This window comes from Delphinapterus leucas, chromosome 8, assembly GCF_059928025.1.
Source record: "Delphinapterus leucas isolate spDelLeu-1000000601 "Yukka" chromosome 8, BTC_Dleu_Yukka2, whole genome shotgun sequence".
Taxonomy (NCBI): domain Eukaryota; kingdom Metazoa; phylum Chordata; class Mammalia; order Artiodactyla; family Monodontidae; genus Delphinapterus; species Delphinapterus leucas.
In genome coordinates this window covers 50133432-50139311 of record NC_143136.1, presented here as the reverse complement: position 1 = coordinate 50139311, position 5880 = coordinate 50133432, and the positions used below count along the sequence as shown (strand labels likewise).

Sequence of the window (5880 nt, the reverse complement as noted above, 5' to 3'; positions counted from 1 at the left end):
ACTCATTACACACTTGTGGTCACTGACCTATTTATTGCCCAAGCACGGATGTGCTTTGGCCTCCACAGACACTGTTCACTCTGGGGACCTTGAGGGATCCAGAGGTATGACAAAGGCCCACAGGGGCCGATGTGGTGGGGGCAGTTCAGGGAGCATGTGTGGTTTACATCATCTAAGAACGTACATTTCTTGTTATAAATAGAATGATGAGACATTTCATTTGTGTTGTAAATCACAGTTTCAGATGAGCTAGTTCAGATGTCACCTTTGTGAAGGCTTTTATTTTTTCCTTGTTTAGGTTACTCCAATAATTTACACATACCATTTTAATGGTATTTTTTTCCATTTTACTCTATTCATATGTATCTTCTCCTCCACTGGGCTATAGTAAAAGGGCACAAGACATCTTTTAGTCATTTTTATATCTCCATATCTAGTATGGTACTTAGTATAATGGTACCTTATAACATTTTGTTTGTTGTTTCTTTTGTGTGTTTTGAATAATGAACATAAGCTTTGCAATAGATAGAGCTGTTTTTCATAGGCTCTCTTGCCCACTTAAACATTAATGATTGTGACCACCTACAGGGGTGGGATAGGGAGGGTGGGAGGGAGATGCAAGAGGGAGGAGATTTGGGGATATATGTGTACGTATAGCTGATTCACTTTGTTTACAGCAGAAACTAACACAACAAAGTATAGCGATTATACTCCAATAAAGATGTTAAAAAAATACAAAACATTAATGAAACTTCACATTTTTTTTAATGGTAATTCTTTGTATTGCTTTATTGTACAATTGCAATGCCCCCTTACCATCTTCTGGAATCTTCTTCCAAGTTGTGCTCACTTTAGACACGCTGGAAAAGTAAATGATTATAAAGCAAACAATTAAAGCACCACAAAGAACCAAGATTATATTACAGAAACATTAACAGTGCAAAAAAGAAATTTCTATTAGCAGTGCTTCTCAAACCTGGCTATGCATTAGAATTGCCTGAGGCATGAATTTAAGATTTAAGGATGGCCCATGCCTAGTCACTTGGGTTTAATTGATCTAAAATGGGGGCCAGGGCTCTGTATTATTTTTAAAAGCTCACCATTAAGTAATTCTAAGTGGATCCAGGCTTAAGAACCACTACACTTAGTACTTCATTTTTTCACAATATCCTCAAATATCAAATAAGAAGCCCCATTGTATATATGGCACCATCTTGGTTATTTATTAACATTAGACAAGTTTCAAAGAACCTGAGGACACACTGCTATTAGTAGAAATCAATTTAAAAAATCCATTTTGTTAACAAAAATGTTGTGATGTCGATCATCTCTCAAGAAGCTGGCCAATAATAAAAATCAATACTTACTTATGTCTGTTTTGCATCAGCTATATTTCATGGACCAGTGTAAAGTAACACAAAGAGTACCTCTAAAAACTTTTTCAGGGCTTCCCTGGACGCCTGCGCGTCCGGAGCCTGTGCTCCACAACGGGAGAGGCCACAACAGTGAGAGGCCCGCGTACTGCAAAAAAAAAAAAAAATTTTCAAAGAGCCGAAAATGAACCCAGTTGAGTTGGAGGCAATCTAATTCAATAGATTAGATAATCATCTTAATTCTCAGTTACCACATCCTAACAGGTTTTCTTTGCTGGAATGAGAAAGGGGAGTCAGTATAAGGTTTCTAAGAGACAGTAATAATCAGACCCATTTGTGGGTTTCTGTATTTTCATCACCGTCAAATTTACTGTCAAATTTGAAAATAGCCTAAAAAAAAAGAAATTATTTTATACTTTCAAGTGTGACAAAAATCATAATGCCTATAGGACCTGTACACCAGACCTAGGCTGTTGTTTTATAGTTAAGACTAAAAGATGTAGCTTACCTATGAACAATTTCAGAAACAAAAGAACAAAGATCCCAATCTAACAGAAATAGTTTTCTAATAGCATACATATGAAATTTGAAATAACTGGATTAAATGCATACTCTAAAAATTATCTTTCTTTCCTCTTAGTGACACATAGGTAGTAAAATACCAGCAACCAGACAAAAGTCATCACCTCAATTAAACAATAGTGCAAGACTACCCTACTATGTCTTTGCACAGGCTCAGCGGCCATGGCTCACGGACCCAGTCGCTCCGCGGCATGTGGGATCTTCCCGGACCGGGGCACAAACCCGTGTCCCCTGCATCGGCAGGCGGACTCTCAACCACTGCGCCACCAGGGAAGCCCCCCTACTATGTCTTTGCATGAGCTGGTGGTGCTGAGCCACCCAACAAAAATTTTCATGGGTTACACTAATGAACTCAAAACAACAATACTTACTTGATTAAGTCCATATCACTGAGCTGTGTTAAAATATTTGCTAAGGGATGTCTGAGTCCCCTTCGAAAGAGTTCCCTGAGAACATCTACACACTTTAGGCCTGTTTTCCTGCCAATTATATTCCGTAGTCTAAAATTTCCACTGGATATAAATTCCCTCAGCTTCTCCCAATCTATTTTAGGATTTCGTTTACCATTTTTTTTTTTAACGTTGAACAAACCACTTTTTCAGAATGAAGAGCTGGCAGCAAGTTTTTCTTGGGATCTTGGTCTGCGCTTTGCGTCCATAGCGGGCAAGATTGTGGACTGTCACTGAAATTTTCCACCAGGGGAAGGCTACTGTCTTCATGCTCATTGAAGCCACTTTGTTGGGAAAATGAAGAGTAGCCACTGTCTTCATAAGGTACACTGGTCTCCAGTTCTTCTATGTCATTTGAACTGTTAAGTGTCGTACATGTTGATTTTCCTTATTATGCCAGGGTTTGCTTTCAGTTTCAAGTTCTACAATGCTGGGGCTCACAGTCGGTGACCCAAAACCTGGTAACCTTTCATAGTCTTTTTTTTTTTTTTCTAGATTAGCAACTTTATCTTTCTGTTTCTTTTTTTTTTATTGGAGTATAATTGCTTTACAATGGTGTGTTAGTTTCTGCTTTATAACAAAGTGAATGAGTTATACGTATACATATGTTCCCATATCTCCTCCCTCTTGAGTCTCCCTCTCTCCCACCCTCCCTATCACACCTCTCCAGGCGGTCACAAGGCACCGAGCTGATCTCCCTGTGCTATGCGGCTGCTTCCCACTAGCTATCTACCTTACGTTTGGTAGTGTATATATGTCCATTCCTCTCTCTCGCTTTGTCACAGCTTACCCTTCACCCTCCCCATATCAAGTCCATTCTATAGTAGGTCTGTGTCTTTATTCCTGTCTTACCCCTAGGTTCTTCATGATATTTTTTTTCCTTAAATTCCATATATATGTGTTAGCATACGGTATTTGTCTTTCTCTTTCCGACTTACTCCACTCTCTATGACAGACTCTAGGTCTATCCACCTCATTACAAATAGCTCAATTTCGTTTCTTTTTATGGCTGAGAAATATGCCATTGTATATATGTGGCACATCTTCTTTATCCATTCATCCGATGATGGACACTTAGGTTGTTTCCATCACCTGGCTATTGCAAATAGAGCTGCAATGAACATTTTGGTACATGACTCTTTGAATTATGGTTTCCTCAGGGTATATGCCCAGTAGTGGGATTGCTGGGTCATATGGTAGTTCTATTTGTAGTTTTTAAAGGAACCTCCATACTGTTCTCCACAGTGGCTTTATCAATTTACATTCCCACCAACAGAGCAAGAAGGTTCCCTTTTCTCCACACCCTCTCCAGCATTTATTGTTTCTAGATTTTTTGATGACCATTCTGACTGGTGTGAGATGATATCTCATTGTAGTTTTGATTTGCATTTCTCTAATGATTAATGATGTTGAGCATTCTTTCATGTGTTTGTGGGCAGTCTGTATGACTTCTTTGGAGATTGTCTCTTTACGTCTTCTGTCCATTTTTGGATTGCGTTGTTTGTTTTTTGTTATTGAGCTATATGAGCTGCTTATAAATTTTAGAGATCAATCCTTTGTCAGTTGCTTCATTTGCAAATATTTTCTCCCATGCTGAAGGTTGTCTTTTGGTCTTGTTTTTGGTTTCCTTTGCTGTGCAAAAGCTTTGAAGTTTCATTAGGTCCCATTTGTTTATTTTTGTTTTTATTTCCATTTCTCTAGGAGGTGGGTCAAAAAGGATCTTGGTGTGATTTATGTCATAGAGTGTTCTGCCTATGTTTTCCTCTAAGAGTTTGATAGTTTCTGGCCTTACATTTAGGTCTTTAATCCATTTTCAGCTTATTTTTGTGTATGATGTTAGGGAGTGATCTAATCTCATACTTTTACATGTACCTGTCCAGTTTTCCCAGCACCACTTATAGAAGAGGCTGTCCTTTCTCCACTGTACATTCCTGCCTCCTTTATCAAAGATAAGGTGACCGTATGAGTGTGGGTTTATCTCTGGGCTTTCTACCCTGTTCCATTGATCTTTCTGTTTTTGTGCCAGTACCATACTATCTTGATTACTGTAGCTTTGTAGTATAGTCTGAAGTCTGGGAGCCTGATTCCTCCAGCTCCATTTTTCTTTCTCAAGATTGCTTTGGCTATTCAGGGTCTTTTGTGTTTCCATACAAATTGTGAATTTTTTTGTTCTAGTTCTGTGAAAAATGCCACTGGTAGTTTGATAGGGATTGCATTGCAACTGTAGATTGCTTTGGGTAGTAGAGTCATTTTCGCAATGTTGATTCTTCCAATCCAAGAACATGGTATAACTCTCCATCTATTTGTATCATGTTTAATTTCTTTCATCAGTGTCTTATAATTTTCTGCATACAGGTCTTTTGTCTCCTTAGGTAGGTTTATTCCTAGATATTTTATTCTTTTTTTTGCAATGGTAAATGGGAGTGTTTTCTTGATTTTACTTTCAGATTTTTCATCATTACTGTATAGTAATGCAAGAGATTTCTGTGCATTAATTTTGTTCTGCTACTTTACCAAATTCATTGATTAGCTCTAGTAGTTTTCTGGTAGCATCTTTAGGATTCTCTATGTATAGTATCATGTCATCTGCAAACAGTGACAGGTTTACTTCTTCTTTTCCGATTTGGATTCCTTTTATTTCCTTTTCTTCTCTGATTGCTGTGGCTAAAACTTCCAAAACTATGTTGAGTAAGAGTGGTGAGAGTGGGCAGCCTTGTCTTGTTCTTGATCTTAGTGGAAATGCTTTCAGTTTTTCACCATTGAGGACGATGTTGGCTGTGGGTTTGTCATATATGGCCTTTATTATGTTGAGGAAAGTTCCCTCTATGCCTACTTTCTGCGGGGCTTTTTATAACAAATTGGTGTTGAATTTTGTCGAAAGCTTTCTCTGCATCTATTGAGATGATCACATGGTTTTTCTCCTTCAATTTGTTAATATGGTTTATCACATTAATTGATTTGTGTATACTGAAGAATCCTTGCATTCCTGGAATAAACCCCACTTGATCATGGTGTATGATCGTTTTAATGTGCTGTTTGCTAGGATTTTGTTGAGGATTTTTGCATCTATGTTCATCAGTGATATTGGCCTGTAGTTTCCTTTCTTTGTGACATCCTTGTCTGGGTTTGGTATCAGGGTGATGGTGGCCTCGTAGAATGAGTTTGGGAGTGTTCCTCCCTCTGCTATATTTTGGAAGAGTTTGAGAAGGATAAGTGTTAGCTCTTCTCTAAATGTTTGATAGAATTCGCCTGTGAAGCCATCTGCTCCTGGGCTTTTGTTTGTTGGAAGATTTTTAATCATAGTTTCAATTTCAGTGCTTGTGAATGGTCTGTTCATATTTTCTATTTCTTCCTGATTCAGTCTTGGCACGTTGTGCATTTCTAAGAATTTGTCCATTTCTTCCAGGTTGTCTATTTTATTGGCATAGAGTTGCTTGTAGTAATCTCTCATGATCTTTTGTATTTCTGCAGTGTCA

The 5880-nt window shown here is 38.1% G+C and overlaps 1 pseudogene; it reads right to left on the bottom strand.

The window, feature by feature from the left end:
* Positions 1-1481: 1481 nt before the first annotated feature.
* On the bottom strand, positions 1482-2926 carry LOC111172027 (F-box only protein 5 pseudogene; annotated as a pseudogene).
* Positions 2927-5880: the final 2954 nt, after the last annotated feature.